The sequence below is a fragment of the Pipistrellus kuhlii genome, unplaced genomic scaffold (assembly GCF_014108245.1).
Source record: "Pipistrellus kuhlii isolate mPipKuh1 unplaced genomic scaffold, mPipKuh1.p scaffold_m20_p_26, whole genome shotgun sequence".
NCBI classification, from domain to species: domain Eukaryota; kingdom Metazoa; phylum Chordata; class Mammalia; order Chiroptera; family Vespertilionidae; genus Pipistrellus; species Pipistrellus kuhlii.
Window position 1 is genome coordinate 3,099,355 of NW_023425525.1, and position 22,612 is coordinate 3,121,966.

General features: G+C 37.8%; 1 long non-coding RNA gene across 1 annotated transcript; it reads right to left on the reverse strand.

Moving 5' to 3' along the window:
* Window positions 1–1,733: 1,733 nt before the first annotated feature.
* LOC118727841 lies at window positions 1,734–15,840 on the reverse strand. The gene is made up of 3 exons (XR_006742638.1): window positions 15,829–15,840; window positions 10,336–10,340; window positions 1,734–1,865 (listed from the first exon to the last, which is right to left on the reverse strand). It is a non-coding gene; the product is annotated as an uncharacterized LOC118727841 (long non-coding RNA).
* Between the last annotated feature and the right edge of the window lie 6,772 nt (window positions 15,841–22,612).

Here is a 22,612-nt window from a genome sequence, read left to right on the forward strand (position 1 = left end):
TTGAATAAGAAAAAGATCATTAAACTTCTGAAAATCCTAGAAGTCCGGTCCTGATACAGGATTAGACAGACAAATCATAAGGGAGGGAGAATAAACAGACCCTCTCATGTGTAGGCCGCCTCTAGCACTAAACATCAATGAATTTTTATCATCAGTGAAAATGATGTATTGTTCAATGCATAGTGCTGGAAAAATTCATACATCTTGAAAATATATAAAGCTACTATTTCATAATTCATATTATTAGTAGAGCCCGGTGCACAGGTAAGGTCCCTAGGGCTGATTGGGGGCTTCCGGCTTTCAGCTGCGGGCTAGGACCTTCCTTTGTTCTGTGCCACTCCCTGGTGGTCAGTGCAAATCTGAAAACTCATGGATGCAGAATACATTAAAATAATCACATTCTTAAATGCATTTCTAGGGGAAATCCCACAGAACCTATATAGATGAGTAGAGCTATTAAATTGAAGAGAAAAGTACTAAAGAGGGTAACAATATGCAAATTAGGAAACTACAGCATTGAAAATTAGGATGCTTAATTCTCCAAGCTTCAGTTAAAGGGCCATAAGGGAAAAGGGAAATGAATCTTGGCCAAGAGAGTGAGCAGGAGTCCACCCTCCAGGCAATGCTGGTCCACGGGACTTCCGGAAGAATTCTACAGCCGTGCTGGGCCATCCAGGAGCCTCTAGCACAAGAGGCTACTGAGCACTTGAAACATCCCTAATGCAACTGAGGGTTTAAATGTTTAATTATATTTAAGTTTAATTAATTTTAATTTAATTTTTTAAAAAGCTATATATGGCTAGTACCAAAGTGAGATTAACAAAAGAAAAACAAGCATGTTGATTAACGTTCATCTTGTAGGTACCACATGGGAGTGTACAGATGAGGAACTGTAAATTTTTGTTAGAACCTGGCCTTATAAGAAGCAAAAAACGGGACCTGGAGTCTCTAGGACTGGGAAACTGTGAGCAGGTGATGGCAAATATATAGTTAAGGACAGACAGATAGTGCCCAGCTAGTCAAGTTTGTTATATACCAGTTGTACTGGTTAATAATGCAGATTTTTGCAATCAAATAAAACATGATAATTTCAAGAGAAACATCAAGTGCTTTATTCAAAGTAATGTCCATTGCTAGCTACACATTTCCCAAGTTTTCAGGTAATTTGTGGATACTGTCCCAATAGAACTTTTCTTGTTTTGGAAGAAACCCAATTTTCCACTTCTTCGTACATTTAGAAGTGCTGTTCAGAAAGTGCATGTGTCAGAACACGTGGTCATCTGAAGGAGCAAGGTCTGGTGAATATGGCGGGTGGGTTAATACTTCCCAGGCAGGATCTTTTAATGTGTCTTTAACTGGTTTTGAAGTGTGTGATGGTGCGTTATCACGAAACAAAATTACTTTGCTGTATCTTCTGGTCCTTTCACAATCAAAGTGTGGTTCAAATTGATTATTTGTTGTCGGCAGCCATCAGTATTAAGGTTTCACCTGGTTTTAGAAGCTCATAATACACCACACCTTCCTGATCCCACCAAACACAGAGCATTGTCTTCTTTCTGAAGCCATGTGGCCTTGTAGTAGATGTTGATGGTTAACCTGGATCAACCCATGATTCTGTGCATTTGGGATTCTCAAAATAAATCCACTTTTTATAGCCAGTCACAATTTGATGTAAAAAAGACTTTCTTTCATCCCATTGAAGCAACATTTTCCTGATGACTTTTCAATTTTCCATTTGTCTTTCATTCAGTTGATGTGGCACCCATTTTCTTTCTTTTAAAATCTTTCCCATTGCTTGTAAATTGGAAATTGTTTGCTGAGCAACGTTTAATCTTTTTGCAAGTTGTTTTTGGTTTGACACGCATCTTTATCCAATAATTCTTGTCATTGTTGGCCTTCCAACTTTTTTGGTTAACCTGGATGTCTTTGTCTTTCACATGGAAATCATCCCTTTTAAAGTTTTTAAACCAGCATTCACAGTATCTTGAGATGGAGCATGTTCACCATAAGCTTCCAGAAGTATTCTGTAGCACTTTACTACAAAATAAAGTAAGGAATTAAAACTTCCTGCAAATGTGTTTTTTTTGTTTGTTGTGTGTGTGTGTGTTTTTCCGCATAGAATTCAACATTTTTAAGTGTAAAAATACCTGTAGTCAACGCCTTCAGAAAATTTGACATATGAAGTTTTGAAGCTTGCTATCAATACAACAAAATAGCATACATATCAACATATGGGTAACTCCGTCTATTGAAAAAAATCCCGCATTAGGAACTGGTACACCTGATAAACCCCTCCAGTGAAATCTCTAAGCTGGTGGAGGTCTAAAATTATCTCCAGTTGTTAACTTTGTCATTCCTGGCAGAAGATGGAAGAGGGCACCTTTGTAAATTTTGAAATTCCAGGAAGAACCAACCTTGCATCCATCTGAATTTTGGGCTTCTAGCTTCCAGAACTGTAAACATAAATCTCTGTTGTTAAAGCACCGCGTTTTTGTTAAGGCAGCCCTAGGAAACTAACATTTAACACTATCAGCAGATGTGAAGTTCTGGTACTGCCCACTGGCCTTCTGTTTAATAGGTCAGTCTTAGGAATTTTTCCTGTGCAAAGAAGGCACATGGCTGGTTTGGAGGGTAGTGAATTACTCTCCATACAGAGAGCAAGGAGGTTTTTGCTCAAGAGAAAGAAAACCAAAATGAATAAGAACAGGACGTCTGCAAAGCTAAGGCTTTTCAAGGACAACTGAATTGTGCAATGATGCAGCGATTAGATATGGCTGCTGGGGGACTGAGCTGTATGCTGTGCTGTGTTCTAATTGCTACCCACACACAAATTTCATACCGTGATGCACTGGCTCTCATGTGGGTGGTGCTATGCGAAGATGGAGAGACTTGCCAAGGACCTGGGAGGAGTAAGGAAGGATGGTCAGCTCAGCAGGAAACAAAAGGGAGACTGACCAGAAGTAAGACTGAGTGGCAGGCAAACAGATGAAATGCCCAGATCGCCAAGCATCTCTGGAGATTTCAGGAAGAAAACATAGTTTCATGGGATGTCAAAAAAGTGAATTATATTGAAATTAAATATAAATTGAATTAAAGGTCATGGTAACCTTCAACATGAAGACTAGTCTGGGTTTGCACAGTGGATAGCTGAATTTCTTAAGTGGCTTTTGCTACTAACACCCTTTCTGAATAAGCTTTACAACTAAGCAATTATTTTTTTCCTTTGGACTCTATGTCTAATTGGAGTCATACTATCTTTGGATGATTTTGCTCAGCTATGCTATACTGTATTGATTGTATGAATTAGCTCTCAGAATAAAATACCTAATTTTCCTAATCCTACCTAATAAAGAGCTAATATGCAAATTGTCATCATGCCCTCACTCTGTCACAGCATGAAGGCTCAGACACTGAACACTGGGGAGAGAGGAATGAGGAACAGTCAGGCACAAACGAGCTTTCAAGAGAAGAATGGGGAACAGCCAGGTTTCAGCCCAGGAGAGGGACAAGCCACCGGGCGAAGCCGCCCACGCACAGTCCCCTGCGTCTTCGGCCAGCCTGGGCAAAGCCATCCTGGGTCCTGGGTGCCTGTGGCCAGCCAGAGGGAGGGAAACCTGGGAACTGGGTGCCTGCAACTGGCTGGCACTAATCCTACATAACAAAAGGGTAATATGAAAATGGAGTGAACAGCAGAATGGCCAGTCACTATGATGCACACTTACTACCAGGGGTAGATGCTCTGTGCAGGAGCTGCCCCCTGGTGGACCCTAGAAGCCAGGCTCAAGGCTGACTAGGGTAGCAGTGGTGCCAGCAGCATCTCCCACCTCTGCAGCCATGGTAAGGATGTCCAAATGATGGCTCCCGACTGCTAGAGGGTGCAGGCCGGGCTGAGGGACACCCCCCTCCTCCAAGCGCAAGAATTTCATGCACTGGGCCACTAAGTCTTAAAGTAAGAGTACTGAGGGGGAGGGGGGGTAAGTAGTTGCACTAAATGTAATAATGTACCATAAAGACCATTTGAAATTTGCATTCAATTAATTTCAAGGTTAAACTATCCTTGAATTTATAATTGTTACGCTTCTATGTTATGATACATTTTGACAGGCATTTCAGTGATGTGGAGAATATACATCAATTGTGCAAATAAATAAGAAACAGAACATAGTGGAAGGACATGTTTTATGTTGGAAAGTTACATTTGCTTCTAAGAAAACAAGGAATAAAAGCAACATTTTTCTAATATTTGACTCATTTCTTATTAAAACTGTGGCTTACCTATCTGAATGCCTGATTTAGAGACAGTAGAATTATTCTGAATCACAGAAACCTACACAGTGCTTGATTAAATCATGGTGTTTTCAGCACAGGACAATGTGTCTTTGATTTTTGACCTTCTAATGTTCTGAACTGTCAGAAATGTTACAAATGACCTTTTATACTGTAATTCATTTTCCATTTTGTGGCAATTTTATATTTTCTTAGCTATGAGGGTCATATTTCCAATGTAAATTTCTAGGAGGGTGAGTCATTTAAACAAAATCACAATATTTTTCAGGGTGGATGAAGGCAAATGTTTACATTGAACTATATACTAAAAGGTGTACCAGCCTTCTCTTTTCTGTTTCTTTCAAAATGTTATATGAAATATATGGACATTTAAAATAGTTTAATAATGAAGAGAAGCATTCAAATTTTCTATATCATATAAATCAGGGGCGGGGAATCCTTATTCTGCCAAGGGCCATTTGGATACTTATAATATCATTTGTGGGCCATATAAAACTAGCAAATTAAAAATTAGCCTGCTCTGCCGAAACCGGTGTGGCTCAGTGGATAGAGCATTGGCCTGCGGACTGAAAGGTCCCAGGTTCCATTCCGGTCAAGGGCATGTACCTTGGTTGCGGGCACATCCCCAGTAGGGGGTGTGCAAGAGGCAGCTGATCCATGATTCTCTCTCATCTATGTTTCTAGCTCTCTATCCCTCTCTCTTCCTCTCTGTAAAAAATCAATGTTTTTTAAAAAATTAGCCTGCTCTATTTGATCAAACACTTAACTCACCAAATCAAATTATTTCAGGGGCCTTATATATCCTGCATGCCTGAAGCACCCCACACCTGATATAAATAAATATATGATGCTAAATTATGTTTTCACAAGCAAAAATTAATGGTATGATTAGTTTGATAGTATACTACACACAATATATTAGAAAAATCTACATAAATAGTAAAATGCCAAATGCATTCACTTCCGTTCTACTCATAAACAGTTCAAAGAACAAAGCACATGACTCAAAATTTCAGGGATGTGTTCCATTTATTTGGCAATGAATCTAATACAAAGTCACTAGTTGTTATGGAATAATTGCTATTAGAATCAGAAATTCAGTATTATCTTAGCAATGTAACCGAAGTGGTTAAAAATAACTTTCTGGGCAATTATGTTACACACTCTTGATGTGTTCTTCCATAAATAAGGAAACATAAGCTTTGCAAAACTATCTCCTTGAAATAATATCAAAGATGAGCATATTTAGGAAAAAACAATTTTAAAAAAAAAGAGAGAAAAATGAGAAGTCAGAGCTCACTTTTTTCTAGCGAGTTTCTCCTTCCTCCTGGTCTTCATTTGCCACCTGGCTTCAGAAGGAAATTTGCTAGTTATTTACTGAAATTTCCTTTTTAAAATATGTTTTTATTGATTTCAGAGAGGAAGGAAGAGGAAGAAATAGAAACATTGATGGTGAGAGAGAATCAATGATCATTACCTCCTACATGCCCCACACTGGGGATCAAGCCTGCAATCCGGGCATGTGCCTTGACAGGAACTCAAACTGTGACTTCCTAGTTCATAGGTCCAAACTCAACCACTGAGCCACACTGGCCAGCCTCCCCCTTATTTCTTTAAAAACAACAATGTATTTTTGTGCAAGAGTTAGTTGTTCTGTAGGAGGAGAACTCTTCTAATTCTAATATACCTCCCTGCTGATAACAGACATGATTTGTTTTTTTTAATTCTATGAAGTTTCAAATGCTAATTAGCTCAGTCAAAAAGATTACACGCATCTCACTCAAATTTCCTTTAGACCTGGTGAGAATACAGCACCATCAGCATTTTAAATTTGCAGCTCCTAAATTAGTTTAGATCCTTGGGACTGGAAATATATAATTTAAAACGTGTCATACTGATGACTTAAGTCATTCTCAAATCACACAACTAAATTTTAAAAAGAGAAAAATAAATATAAACTGTTTAATAAGATCTTTCAATTTGCAGCCCATCCAGAAGAAAAAAGGGAGGACAATTATTTCAATCATCCATCCATGCTTTTCCCATTAGGTAGTAATCCATTGATTATCTGCATGTTTTATGTTGGTTGTTTGCCAGCATAAATATACAACCTATTTTGCTACAATAATAGTATCTTTAAAAAAATGACTTCTGCCAAACCGGTTTAGCTCAGTGAATAGAGCGTCAGTCTGCAGACTGAAAGGCCCCATGTTCAATTCCGGTCAAGGGCATGTACATTGGTTGCAGGCACATCCCTGGTGGGGGGGGGGGTGCTGGAGGCAGCTGGTCAATGTTTCTCTATCATCACGTTTCTAGCTCTCTATCCCTCTCTCTTCCTCTCAGTAAAAAAATCAATAAAATATATTTTAAAAAATAGACTTCTTATGAACTTACATAACCCAATGTTTGCTAAGCTGTTTCTATTTTATTCCATTCTTCCTGAATATTAGCAGGATTTGCAAACACTGAAGTCTGAGTATCACCATCAATTTGAATTAACATAAAACTCTTCTTCATACTGTCTGTAATTATTTTGTGCCTCATAAATCCAACTTGGTCCCTGTTTACTAATTTATCCAAAACTCTTTCAAGTATTGTCGCCAAAATCTTGGCATATTTCTTTATTGCACATTTAGTTATTTAAATAAGTCCATAATTTTCCACACTGTTATCCCTCCCCTTTCTAAATTAGTAATAGGGAATTTGCTCATAGCTGGGAACAACTCACCTTGTCCTGTTTGTTCCACAAAAATTTATCACAGAAGGTAGCCAATTTCAGCCTGAAATCATAAAGTGACTCATTGGATAGTCCAATTCTCCTGTTCTTTGCCCTTCGCAAGCTTTCAAATGTCGTTTAGAAAAAGTTTGTCTCCACAGGATGTTCTAATCAGTGACATTGGGGATATTTTTCAAGCATTTTTTAGCTTTTAAAGTTAGCAGGAAATAAATCTAGTAGAGTTATGATACCATTTTTCTCTTTATATAAGACTGATGCAAATGAGAAATATTCTCTCCCATCACCACACGGTGATTTCCCCAGGGCAAAACATACTGAGATATAGGACAGACACTAGGGTGCACACTATGTGTGAGTGCTAAGAAAAGTATTCCTTTGAGGACTGAAAAGTTAATGTGTTTCATTAAAATAAAACCACAAAATCACACCTGGTCTCATAGCAGAGTCAGAACTAAATGATGCTGGAGAAAATATCTAACACTACACAATCATTTTATAGTTAAGAAACTGAGGCCCAGGAAAACTATGATTTGGAGGTAGAGAAGAATATAGGGAGGAGAAATGGTGATGAACCATACATATATAAAAGAAAAAGAATTACACACTAATTCTTTGATAGAGGTATTCCTCTATGTATCAATGAGAGGGAACTCACCCTATTTCTACTTTGGTTAAACTGGATCATCTATCTTTAATTAAACATTACTTTAGGAAAAAAGAATCTCACAAGTTCCTTACTTTTTCCCCCAGCCCTACCTTCTTCATACAGACCAGACTCAACAATATTATGAACCTCACATTTTATTGAGCACCACCATGATGTGCCAAGTACTGAATTACCTACATAATGACCACCATCAGGGTATATTTTAGACATGGGACACTTTTCTAGGAATTGGGACTCAGGAGCTATTTCATAGACGCCATTATCAAGGAACTCATGGTTCAAAGAAAATAAATAAATATGAGAGTAATTAATGCATGCTCTGTAGAAGGATAATGAGAATGGGTGAGCAGGAACCAGATTTGGATGGTCAGAGATTCTATTTTTATGTTTAAGGACAAGCAAAGTCACTAAAGGATTCTGAGCATACAAGGACTAAAATAAGTTCATTGTTTCAGAAAACTTGAGCTATGCCAACATTTTAGACAATAATTGGGGGAAGAAACAAAAGACTTGTCTGTTACATTATTAATATATGAATACAAGGACTAATAGGCTAGCCCAAAGCCATTATAATGGGTACAAAGAGAAAAGAAGAGTTTGATAATATTTTGTTTTCAAGTAGCTATGCAACAATAAGGAACATCTCAGGAAAATCATATTTGAGATTAGAGAGCTAAACTTGTCTTTTTAATTTATTGAATTTGAGGATCAGTTGTATATTAAATAATTGTTTGTTGTATGTGGTAAAACAGAATCTAAACATTATTTTGTCCCATGATGGAGACTTATGAATGTAAGAGTGACAATTGAACTAATGGATATCAATAAAATTCTATAGAATAAGGAAAGTTAAATAAAGGGTTGAACATGGATATGCTAACTGGCAATATTTTTTATTTATTGGTTTGAGAGGAAGAGAGAGAGAGAGAAAGAGAGAGAGAGAGAGGAGAGAGAGAGAGAAGAGAGAAGAGAGAAGAGACAGAGAGAGGAGAGAGAGAGAGGAGAGAGAGAGAGAGAGAGAGAGAGAGAGAGAGAGAGAGAGGAGAGAGAGAGAGAGAGAGAGAGAGAGAGAGAGAGAGAGAGAGAGAGAGAAACATCAATGTGTTACCTCCCTTATTCCCTTATGTGCCCAGAATGGGGATCAAACAAGCAGGACTCTAACCACGACCATTTGGTGTACCAGACGATGCTCCACCCAAAAGAGCCACACTAGCCGGGACAGGTGTGGCTCAGTGGATAGAGCGTCGGCCTGTGGACTGAAGGGTCCCGGGTTCAATTCCGGTCAAGGGCATGTACCTTGGTTGCAGGCACATCCCCAGTGGTGGGGGTGCAAGAGGCAGCTGGTTGATATTTCTCTCTCATCAACATTTCTAACTCTCTGTCCCTCTCAATTCCTCTCTGTGTAAAATAAATAAAATATATATTTTTTAAAATAATAAAATAATAAAATAATTTTTTTAAAAAAGAGCCACACTAGTCAGGGCTAGAATAGCACTATTAAAAAGTAGGTAGATAAAGAAAAAAATACAGGGGCTAGAGAAGTTAAAAAAATAAAGTTTAAAAATATATCATGAAAGACCATCATGATGAAGAGAACTCCAAAATAGAAAAAAAATGCCCTGAAATGTCATTTCTTGCAGAGAGCTTATGTGAGATAAGAATTCACACACTCATCTTGGGTTCATAACACAGAGGTCTTTGTGACCTACAAAATAATAAATTTCAGTAAAATGTTAAGGGAAGAGCCATATTAGAGTTGAGGTGTTAGTGGATGAGAGTTTTGTGATGTGGGGAAAAGCCGTGAAATCTACTTTCGGAAGTTTCTCTAGAAAGGAAGAGAAAATCAGAAAACTACAGATGGAAGGGATGCATTTATTTTTAAAGAAGGGGAGAGACAAAGAGAAACCTCGATGTGAGAGACACACATGGATTGGTTGCCTCCTGCATTCGCCCCAACCAGGAACGGGAATAAAGCCAGAAACCGAGGTATGTGCCCTTGCCTGGAATTGAACCCTGTTCCCTTCAGTCCACAGGCGGATGCTCTATCCATGAAGCCAAACCAGCCAAGGCAAATGTGTCAACTGTGAGATGATGAAAAGCACTGTGTGGAATCTAAAGCAGTGTAAAGCAGACAGAGTCTTGGCCTGGGAAGGCTGATGCTGTTTTGTACATGCGCTTGAAAAGGCCTTTCTGAGAAAACTACATTTGAGCAATGGCCTGACACAGAGAAGAGGAGGAAGATCCAGAGCAGAGAACAAAGATCAAGGAGGAGACAATAGGGGTGAAGGCTTTGAGGCAGAAGAAGGCTTCCTTTATTCAACTTGCCAGCTCCCAAGAGGTGACTAGGATGGGATTCAGAGTGGAGAATTCAGAGAGATGGTGGACAAAAATGTCTTCGCTATTTCCCTGAGGCAGCTGGCATTATGCTAGGTACATTACACAGTGTATGCCTTTGTGGCTCCTGGCTTCCTCTATCCCTCTGGAACCGGCAGTCAGGAGTATTAGCCATGTAGGTGTAGAGCCCTATGACCCCTATTTAAAGCCCGTATGTGATTCCAGTTCCCCTGTGGGCATCCTGGCTCAGCATCTACTCGGGAATCTTTCTTTGTGTTTCTGCTTCTTTTCACATTGTAGATTTTTCAACCTTCACTTGCGTATTTTTCCATTTTCTATTTCAAGCCTCGCTATGCAGCTGTAATTATATGTTTGAGGCATGAAGGTGAATACCCTGTGATAACACATTTTAGCATATTTACCTAAAAACAATTGTTTCTTCTATCAGCTGACTTATGGGTCTATTTGTTTGACTAACTTGCCTATCTTCATGAAAAATCCACTTTTTAAAGAATCAAATTCAAATATTTCATTATTATTTAAGAAGCTTATAAAATTTTCAAACTAACTGATAAGTCCACCATTTAAGATTACAGAAGATGCCTCTTGAGCACTGTTTCTTTTTTCTTGCCAAATTCCATAAAATGTTAAAACGTGTATACTATAGAACAATACAGTATAAGCAAGATGAGGGATGTGTGGTAGCCAGATGTCCCAACTTTTCACTTAAAGTATGAGATATATTTGGTCATGTCAATAATAATAAAAAGGTCATGTGTAACAATTTTCAACATGAAAGGAAAGAAGATATAAAAAGAAACTAACCCAAATGTGTGCCACCATCCCAGCAATACAAATTCAACGCTCTGTGTTTTGTTGGGAATACTAATATAATTGTTAGAACTACATTTTCAACATCCGCAGTCAAAGAAATGGTGAATACGTCAATGAAGCTCAGCTTGTGCCCTCATGATTCATTGAGCTGAGTACTATCATTTGCTCCAGTGGACTCCTCAGAAAAATGAAACTGAATTTCATCAGAAACATTTACAGACACACCCAGCTAATTCATTTACCAATGAAGACTGGATTTTACTCAGTGTTTGGCACTGGAGAAATATAAATTTGGGGATCATTAAAGAAATGAAAGCATTTATAGGTAACAAGCACTGACTTACTGCCAGCCACAGAAATGGTTGGTAAACAATACCTTTGGTAGAAACATTGTGCTGTTACTTTAACCCTTTCATGACATGGGGAAGTAAGATTAGAATTGTGCTTTTATCTGACAAAGGCTCATTTACCCAACATCCCTCCACCAAACACGAGTAGCTAACTACTCAAGATGCAGGCTTCTGGGTAACACACTCCTGACCTGTCACTCCTTAGCTTCGGGCCTGGGGCATGTGATTTAACCTGTCTCTAGGTTTCTTCAACTATCAAATGCAGATAATGAGAGAGCTTCTTTATAAATTATTAATGGGGAATAATACAAGGTGTCCCCAAAAAAGTATACACACTTTTTTTTTCTGATAGCTCAGTTGATGTTTCTTTCTTTTCAGATGTAAACCATTGGCGTTAATAATTATTCAAAGTCTGTGTACATTTTTGGGGGGGAACCCTATATACTAGTATACAAGGTGCTTAGAACATAAGAAGCACTTTCATAACTCTATGTGTCAGCTATGCCTGATTCATAGTGAGAGTTATGAAAGTGCTTCTTATTATTTATTGCCAGTTAAAGACATGTTAAAAGATCTTGCTTGGTAAGTATTAACCCACCCGCCATAGTATTTTAAGCTTAACTGCAAAAGACCTTGCTCCTTCAGATGACCACTTGTTCAGATCGATGGCACACACACTTTCTGAGAAGCACTTCAAAACGTATGAAGAAGTAGAAAATTTGGTCTCTGAATGATTTGCCTCAAAACAAGAAAAGTTCTATTGGGAAGATATCCACAAATTACCTAAAGATGGGGGAAATGTGTAGCTAGCGATGGACATTACTTTGAATAAAGCACTTTTGATGTTTCTCTTGAAATTATCATTTCCTCTGATCACAAAATCCACATCATTAACCGGTGCACTGGTACAAAGATCCTAATTTGAAAAGATAGGGGTTTATATGCCATTAGTTGTTCTAGTAAAACACTTTTTCAATTAAAGTAAAAAGCTTGGTAAAGCTTTCCCAAGGCTTCGGATCCCTCCTCCCACTGACTCAGCAGGTAGTTTCATTTTCAGATATAAACACATTAATGCAAAGTACACCAGAACAGCTCAATTTGGAGATTAGGCTAACACTAAAAGTAGTTGATTGTTTCCTTTTAACACTAATAAAAAATGTTTTTGAAATAACATGAATGGTCACATTTATAAGAATTACTCTTTTAAGCTTAACTACAAAAAGAGGCAAAGGCAAATGAAAGTCAATAGGAATCGAGGTAATTCTTAAATTTTAGAAGGTAAGAATTTTAATATAGTACCCAAAGTGAGAGTTCTGCATTGGTCATGTTCAAAAGACTTTTGTCACCCAGCCAGCACAACTCAATGGTTGAGTGTCGATCTATGAACCATAAGGTCGAGGTTCCTGTTCAGGGCACATGCCCAGGTTGTGGGCTTGATCCCCAGTGGGGGGGTGGGGGGAGCACGCAGGAGGCAACTTTCTCATCACTGACATTTCTATTTCTCATTCCCTCTTCCTTCCTCTCTGAAATCAATAAAAACATATATGTTTAAAAATATTTTGTCAATATAAGTAATTATAGAAACAAGAAAAAAAAATCTCATGAAAATATCCAGCTTCCAACAGGGTAATCAATTTACCAAAAACCATGATAAAATATACACTCCATGATTTTTTAAATATTAAGCCCATTAAAGTGATTCATAGCATGAGCATTATAGAATTCAAAATCAAATGTAAAACTAACCAATCTCTTTGGACAATTTTTTTTACTTGCCTTGTGTGCCTAAACAGATGTGTGCATTGAAATGAATTCTCATCATCATTATTCTCACAAGCTGAGCCCTATTCAAAGGAACTAGCTCTTGTTGAAAGCTATTGGCCATTAACAACAGAAGTTTTTCCTGTTGCCCATGTAATCCTTTCAATATCCATGCTTTAGCGACTAATAACTTTACGAGGAGAAAATAAATTATCTGACTTGCCCTAAGTGAAATAACCAGTATCGGAAGCCATGATTCAAATGAGGCTGGGACAATTTATGAGTCAATAAAATATATTCATTTGCTCAAGAAATTAGGTATTTGAGGATTGGCTTATATGATAAGAAAAAAGAAAAGAAAAAGTCTTCACACTTACCTTTCTCTTCTAAGGAGAATTCGGACTCCCAGCTCAATCTCTGTCTCTTTAATTAGAGTCAAGATGATGATTGACTGGGAAAATAGGGGGGCACCAAATCAACTCTCTTTTGCTAATTTGGAAAGTACGGGAAGCCATTGGTGGAGAAGACACTGGAGAGGAGATAAGAGAAGGCTTTACTCAAGGATATGCTAGTGTAGAGGAAGAATTTTCTGGGGTTCTTGCAAGAGAGAAGGAAGGAAGGGTTCAAAGAATCTTCTATAAGATTCTGAGGGAAAGGTAGCAAAACAGAATTTTTTTAAAAAAATGTTTCCTTTGCATTACAAAAATAATCCCTTCTTGTTATTTCCTTAAAAGACCACATTTACGATGAAAATATTTGTAAAATTACCTTTATTTGTTCCCCAAAATTGATTTTGTCACTTAAAGTTTTTTAATTTTTATTGTTGAAAGTATTGCATATGTCCCCTATTTCCCCACTGACCCCTTCTAGCCTGCACCCATCCCCTGCCCCAGTACAATTACTTTTAGATACAGTCATATTACTCAGAATAACACACTAGGTGAAGAGCAGGTCATGCAAAGACTTGGTTTTATTTTGATTACAGAAGACACCTCACTAACATTGCAATGGAACTTTACATTTTAATATGCCTTTCCATCCCTTTCTATTACAACTAACACCCCCGGCAATGAGTATAGAGCACAGAGCGGGCACACAAAGGGACACTTGTCACCTGTGCTACAGAACCATGTTCAAGCAGATCCACTTCAATGACACTCTAACAGGTGAAGACAGATACCCTCCAAATCATGATGCTCTTCCTCTTCACCCTCTGTGCTGGTCTCCTCTCCATACAAGCACCTGCCACCTAAGGTTCCGTAAACAATGCTGCCTCCACACACATCATCCCCTCATGTAGGGCATACGGAAGTGTATTTGAAGCATCCTCTGGCGAGACCTGAAGAAATCTATCCCCACCCTACTCATGAACAGGTTTTCCTGAAGGAGGGTGGCATTTCATGTTAGCTCACTGCCCTTTAGGACATGCTTTTAGTCAAAAGCAGGAAAGATAGAAGCCCATGAAGAGACTCTCTGACCAAATTCCTTTGGCACAGAGAATTCCTCAAGACCTCCCTCTCCTTGGACAACTCTCATCCGGATTACCCATATATTTTCTTGAGAGTGTCTGGATTTTCCTCAGGTCTTTGTTCTGCTTGGCATCCAATCTTGGTTTTTCACTGAAATACTATCTTGCTTCCTGTATGGTCAGGTACCCAGCCCATAGCTAACCCCTCTTTGTGTTACATGATTTTGCCCAGCTATAGACTAATGTAAGTGTTCAAAACCTCTTTTTAAACTACTACTCATAAAAACTATAGTTGATTTGTATTCTTAAAATTAAGATCCAAGCCCAATATATTTATTATTGAATGTGTGTGTGTGTGTGTGTGTGTGTGTGTGTGTGAGAGAGAGAGAGAGAGAGAGAGAGAGAGAGAGAATATGTGATAACAAAATTAAAGGTATATTATTATGGATAATACTAAGCTGTTCCCTGTGGTTTTGGGGATTCTGTTGGCATGATCTCATTAAATGTTAAAATGTGTACTGCAGGTTTGGGAATTTGACCAAGGCTGCTCAAGTCTGGCAGGGATAGCCCTGGGGCGTCCATGCACCTCACCTAAGGGTTAAGAAGATAAATAATTCTGTGCCTCTGAAACCTCTAACTGAGAAAACGCTATTGCAAATGTATCCTTTATTCTCTTATGTTTGCTTGCTGAATAATGAAACATAACCTCTAAGAAATACACTTATTTATACAAAACGTAAACAGACTTGGCTCTGGCAGCACTGGGAACAAAACTCGAAAGAGTGTCTGGTTGAGAAAGGAACACAGGAACACATGCACAGACAGGAACTCCAGGAGGCCATTTATGGATATTTACATAAATAAAGACTGGCATTAAGCATCCCGTGTGATCTTTAACTATATAGGACTACTGCCATTTCTACCTAAACCGTACAAAATGAAGAATTAAGAGGACTCTAGGTCCAGTTAAAATAATATAAACTAGTATAGTCTCACCAAGGGATTCTTAAAAATTTACGAAATCTGGGAAATGTTCCAGAGTCAAAACCAGAAAGTCTCAGTTTGACACACTTATTGAAAATGTAATATTCTCAGCTAGAATGTACCTACGACCAACAACAGCTTTGGCTAAAGGGTCTGGTTGCTGTTTTCTCACACTACAATCCCTAAAAGCCTTTGTCTGTGGATTCTCCTTGTAGTTATAAGCAAAAGGTATTTTGGGAGATGGCCACAGGACAAAAATGCCTGCACGTCAGGGTGTGAGAAATGAATGAAGGGCCCAAAGAGGCAGCTTCCAGTTACAAAAGGAGCAGGCCCTAGAGATGAAACGCACAGCGTGGTGGCTAGAGTGAGGAACACTGAATTCTGTATTTGAAAGTTACTAAGACACAGATCTGAAGAGTTCTCATCACAAGAAAAAAGATGAGCAGCTATGTGTGGCAATACATGCTAACTAGACTTTCTGTGGCAATCACTTCACAAAATCCAGGTACTCAATCATTATGCGGTACACCTGAAACTAACATGTTATGTCAATCACATTTCAAGTAAGAAAGGGACTGCCTATTCCTAATAAAGCAAATGTTTACTAAGCCTTTACTTTGTGCCAAACACTGAGCTAAGTCCTTTATATCACTTGCTTTACTTCCTTCCTATAAAATCCTGTAAGTCAGTTACTGTCATATTCTCCATTTTATAAGTGGGAAACTGAGCTTAAGAAAATTAACTCATGTGCCCACAGTTAATCAACTGGAAAGAGTAGAGAAAGAAGGTAGTCTGATACCAGATACTAAGCATATGATCACTGGGTGATGTTGCCCCACTTGTTTCAACGATTAATACAGGCACATTCTTTCATAGCCCCATTCTTATTATCTTTTCTTTCCCATTTATATTCTTCACTTTCTGCTCAACTCTGGGAACACGAGCTATTCCACTTGGCAAGTTCTTAGAGTAAGAAACATATTTGTCATCATCTGTGCTTTTCCAGAGAATAGTATTCACAATTGTATGACCATTCTCGTAACTGTTTTAACATAGAAAAATATTTCCAAGAATACCAATAACAAATAATAGTAAACTTAACTTTAAACTGCCATCTTCCAATAGTTAGCCATTTCTTACAATGAGTATTTCTGACACTAGTAATTGTATTTAAAAATAATACCTTTTCAAATCATTTGGTAAGTGTAATGATCAAAAGTCATGATTTTAAGTTGCCTACCACATTTTTTCTAAAATACAACTTATTTCCTTTTATATTTCTCCTCATCTCTAATTCCCCACATAATTTTTTAAATTGAGGGTATGCCATGTTTTGGGGGTTCCAAAATTTAAAATGCCTCAAAAATACACCTGAAGTTGCTAAGCAGTGAATTAAAAAGTCCTTTTCAGGAGGAGACAATAAGAAACTTAAAAGATCGGTTATGTCTGCAGGGGGCGAACTGTCCTTGAAAGGAATAAAGGAAGCATAACGAGTAATTTATAATATATCTCTTGGGCTCACCAATATTAATTTGTCTTAACCATCTTTGAAGTCCTGACCAGAGTGACACTTTCCGGGTGCATTTTAATTAGCACGTTACTGTCTCCACCAGCGCTCCAGAATTCATCCGAGAACCCACGATTGTCTCAGAAGCATTTGTCATGGAATATATTACAATCTGAAAGTAATAAATTAGTGCCCATATGAGAACAAAAAGCCTAGTACTTGTAAAAAACGAGAAAACTCTTTCAATCATAGTTCAAAATACCCTCAATGATTCTTAATATATACATATATTGGGGTAGGGGGAAGCATTTTGTGGAAAGAGGTAGAGGAAATATTTTCCCATTAGTGTCTTAACTATTGAGATTTTATATCAATAAGGCTTTCAACAGCTGGGTATTGTAAGTGTCTTTCACCCCCCAAAGTCCCATCTTTTTCATCATTTTAAGTATTGAATCATTCGCACTTGTGAAAAAGCCATCTGCTAAAAGCAATAATTTTAGGAACAATGTCCCAAAGCAGCTTCGCAGAGCTGGCTGCTGGCAGCTCTGGCATTTGGGAGCATAATCCTTCTCACTGAAATCAACCCTCATAGGTATGTGCTGCTGGATCCTCAGAGCAACATGCGCTCCATATATTTATGATGAAGGTCAGGCTAGAAAAAAGACATTTAAACTGAAATTTAGATGATTTTCTTTAGCAACTGTCTCATTACATTTTGAAGTCCAAATAATAAGAATATGCTGCTATTCTTAATGAAAACCTAACATTCATCTTTTGGAAATCATTAACATCCATGATTCACGAGAAATGGACTGAGCACAAATTCCCTAAATCACAGATTAGTGATCAATCCATCTTCTCTGTGCTTACATTTTGCCTTTCAGCCTAATATTCACACCTCCTCCCTTGCAATGCACATATAAGACACTTTATTACCCCTTACCACTGAGTTCCTTGGCCAAAGGAGATTGTACAGAGTGGAAAAAATGCCCAAGAGTGAAACCCTGGTTTTGAACTCTTAGTATTCATGTGATACTGGAAAAGTCAGCTGAGTTTTACAAAGTAAAGAGAGTGTCCTAAATAAATTACAAAATGCTTTTTAATATTTAAAACGTTACGGTTGATTCTTTATTATATTTATCATTTCAAATAATTATACTTATCATGTCAAATAAAATAATGCAAAGATCAAATTCTGAATGATTTCTAAATCTCCACACGGTTAACATTTGACCATTAGATTGGATTTCCATTTCTAAAATTCAGTATATTTTGAGAGATAAACACAAGTGGAAGTATATACTGTATCTAAATTCTTCAGGCAGTGCTTTACAAAAGGAATCGGATATTTTTTGACAAAGGACTAAATAAAAGTTAATTTGCCATAGGCTTTTTTTAAAAAACTCCTTTAGAAGTTGCATTTAGTGAAAAGAATATCTACAAGTGAGGTGTGCCAGGGGTAAAAAAAAATCATTAGTTTATTCAGAATATTTTAAATTTTTGTTTAAAAAAATATTGAAGGGAAAAATGAATCTATAAGCAAACACCTAGGGATAATGAGATTCTCACTGATCTTCTTAGTTTTTGAATCTTAGCTGATTGTTTCCTTTAATCATGGCACATGGAAAGGAGAAAGTTATATGCTGTTATAAAACATTTTTAATTATATGGCTTCAGACTTATTTGACATACATTTGCTTCCTGTTTTGACATCCTTATATTAAGAGCAAGTTATAGTGATAAGTAATAATATAACAACTTAAGTAGGAGAAAACTTTAGAAAGCCCAAATGCTACTTCAAATGCAGTCACTATTTCAAATGCAATCATGGGAGAATTTTATCTAATTTTGGTTTTTCAAATTATGAATTGACTATATATTAAAGAAAACATCAATTTGTAAACTACAGAAATCTATTGTAGAATAACAAAAGCGTAGTGTGCTAATTAGACTGAACATCCTTCCAATATCCTTCTTTACAGACAAAGCAGAGCAGGCAGAGGCCCCCAGTCATGGTGGAGTTGAGGCCAAGGCCCTTCAAAAATTTTGGGCATCGGACCTCTAGTATGAAAAAATAATCTCCATCTAATAAAACTATTACTTTTTCTATAATTGAAGTCTTCTTAAATGTATGTTCTTAGAATAACATTAAAAATCATTTCTTCTCCCAATATGCCTACTTTCTTTATCATACCTGGGCAATTTGCTTATTTGTAAGTATTAGGAAAATACCTTCTAGGCTCTCCTCCATTCATGATCTCAGAAACATTAGTGACTTAGCTATTGAGTTTAGGGAGAAACACTGGTTGTGTGTGGCTCAGCCTTTCCCCTTTTATTAGATGATCTGTACTCAGGCACAGACAGGCACCCACCACTGCCTCTCCACTGGGTGAGCAGATGAGCTTACAGTGAGAGACCTCCATCTGTGAGGTGACAAGCATGCTAGTTAGGGTGGGGATTTAAATCCATCCACGAAGAATGAAAGAAACTGTGATCTAATAAAGCAGATGTGTTGTTTTCCATTCACATTACTTACAAACCAAATTTATCAATTACTTTGGTCCTCCAAAGGTTTGCAAATCACCAAGATTTCATCAAGAAAATAGTAAAGCTAAAATTTTCTAAGAATATATGAATAAGATATACCTTTATACTATGAAGAATGGAATTACCATTTCAGAAGTGACTCAATTTAGGCACAATTCATCAGTTACTTCAAAAGAAGTCAATTCTCTTTGGGGAAAAAAATCATTACATCATTATCATTTTTATCACATTTCTTTGAGAATTTTAAAATGCCCTCCACTTGCCTGTTAATTAAGTTATTAATCTTTACAACATACTTACAAGGTAATAGTGAATGTTAGAAAATGGGAGAAGATAATTTTCTTAAGCTAAAAAGTATTGGCTCTAAAGGCACACCTAACCATGCTACCTGTTTTTATATAGTATGTGATTTCATTTTCATGGTTATTATGTAGCAAGCTATAAATATTATCTGAGAGAATAGTAAGAAAACTGGTATTATTTTAAGGAGATCCTGAAACCAATAACAACACATGATTTTTAAAGCCATCCTTGAAAATAAAAACACAAAGTTGACATGAATTCCTGAGCAAACAATATTCACATAAATATTATGACAAGATTTATGCTCTCATTTTTGGAAAAATTAAAAAAAACACAATAAACTACATCCAAATGTATACATCTACATCTGGACAATTTTAAACCACTCAGTAAAGCATATCCGTAAGAAGCAATACTAAGATGCTGATGCTTTTTTCATGTAGGATCTAGTCTTCCCTCTGACCATGTCCTTGTGCAGCATTCCCGACGGCAATGAGTGCTGGCCCTCTCCTGCTTCTGGCCAACAGGAAGGCTCGGCCATAAGACTTGTCGTTTCTAACCCAATCTCTCAGAACTTACTGCTGTGATGCAGCCTCTCAGATCCCAGCCACAATTCTATGAAAACCCAGCCCACATGGAGGTGACATGGTCCATACAGTCACTTTAGCTATAGGCCAGGCTGAGGGATATTAAGAATGGTAGTTAGTTGCCCTCTAACTGGTTTGGCTTAGTGGATAGAGTGTTGGCCTGTGGACTGAAGGGTCTCAGGTTCGATTCTGGTCAAGGGCATGTACCTTGGTTGTGGGCACATCTCCCTTGGGGTGTGTGCAGAAGGCAGCTGATCGATGTTTCTCTCTCATAGATGTTTCTAGCTCTCTATCTCTCTCCCTTCCTCTCTGTAAGACTCAATAAAATACTTTTAAAAAAGGATGTTAGTTGCCAGGGAAGAATGATCCATCTTGGACATTCAGCTTATTTAAGCCATTAATGTCCCAACTGTCATTTGATGGCAACTGTGTAAGAGAATCCCAACACTCAGCCGAATCCAGTCAAGCCACACAATCATGACAGTTCACGTTTTTCTTCATTTTTATTTTTAATACAAAGGTTTCAGATGACTTGTTATGGAGCTGAAAAAACTAGAAGAGAAATCGGTAGCTATAATGTGGTAATACAACTGAAAACAATTTAAACTGAATAACATTAATTTTATGTCTGAGTGGCTAACAAAGGCCTGGGAAGCATCAAGTTTGTGAACAGAAGCTGCAGGGACAGTAAGGACACTTTTACTGGAAGCTGGATGAAAGATCACCTCTATTATATAATTGTGAAAAGTTTAGTAAAACTGCTCCTTGGGATAACACGGAAAAGATAAAACATTCTAACTAAACTAGTACCTGTGGCCAAGATTGGGACAAATTGCTCTATGTAACTGTGAGGTATCTAGCTAAGAACCATCAGAGAAACAAGCTAAAAAGAACTTGTTCCACATTCAAGCAAAAGAAGTCAGGAGTTCCTAAGTTTTAAAAAAGCATCATATTCTCAGCTCTCTTGATGGAAAAAGGCTCACAGAGTTAGAAATGTCCCTGTGATAAAGACCACCTCAAGAACGTGGCTGTAGAAATCTTTGGGAAATTTCAGGAAGAATTAAGGGCCATCTTACAGACCATGTCAAGCAGTCAGAAACACCGCCAAGAATATAAAAGCAATGCTCCCACACAGTGTGGCCAGGGCAGACCCCGGTCTTAAAGAGAACTGTAGCCATGGCTTTTGTCTAATGAGTGAACTCTATGATATTCATAGGGAAACCACAAGGGTGTTTAAGAATACAGTATTTGAGAAAAAGCTGTTAGCTTGCACCAAAATAGACAGAGAAGGTTCAAAATGAAACAGCTCCTTCGGGCCCTGACCCACTTAGAGGTAGGAATCAAGCTGAGGAAGCTATAAATTTGAAGATTTCTTGTAAAAAAGGAAGGTTGATGGGGAAAGTAGAGCCAGAGTCCAGGTGATAGAACTAAAAGCCTAGAAAGAGATAACAACCAGCCAAGAGCCCAGGAAAAGAACTGCCAGGGAACAGTAATGAATTTGAAAACTGCTATGTATGGACACGGACAACAGGGAGGCAATTACAGGGAGGAAGGTGTTGGATGGAGGTGGGAGAGAGCATAGAGAGGATAGATGGTAATGGAAAAAATAAAGAAAAATAAAAAGAAAATTGCAGAGAACAGGTTATTGTTATGTGCTCTCATTCTTACCACTTTGAAATAAGAATGACTATTGCATTTATCCAATCTTGTATTGCCATTGTACATTGGGGTGTGTATTTTCATTGAGATTAATTCACACCGAGACAAATAATATTTTGGAAATAATATACCAGAAACCAAGTGTGTGAGGCTGAAAAATGTCTTTGTAACTATTCCCTCGTTCATGAGTATATTACCTTACATGGCAAATGGGCCTTCACAGACAAGCATATGGATCTGGACACTGGGAAATGACCCTGGATGATCTAGGTGAGCCCAAGGTCATCAGAAAAGTTCTTATAGGAGAGAGGGTGGGAATCAGGAACAACTACACCAGCAAAACCACTCTGCACGCTGGCTTTGAAGGTGAAGAAGGACTCCCAAACTCAGGCATGAGGTGGGCTGGAGAAGCTGGAAAAGGCAAGAAGACAATTCTCCCTGAAGCCTCTAGACCAGTGGTTCTCAACCTCTCTAATGCCGCAACCCTTTAATACAGTTCCTCATGTCCTGGTGACCCCCAACCATAACATTATTTTCATTGCTACTTCATAACTGTAACTTTGCTACTGTTTACATTATAATTCCTA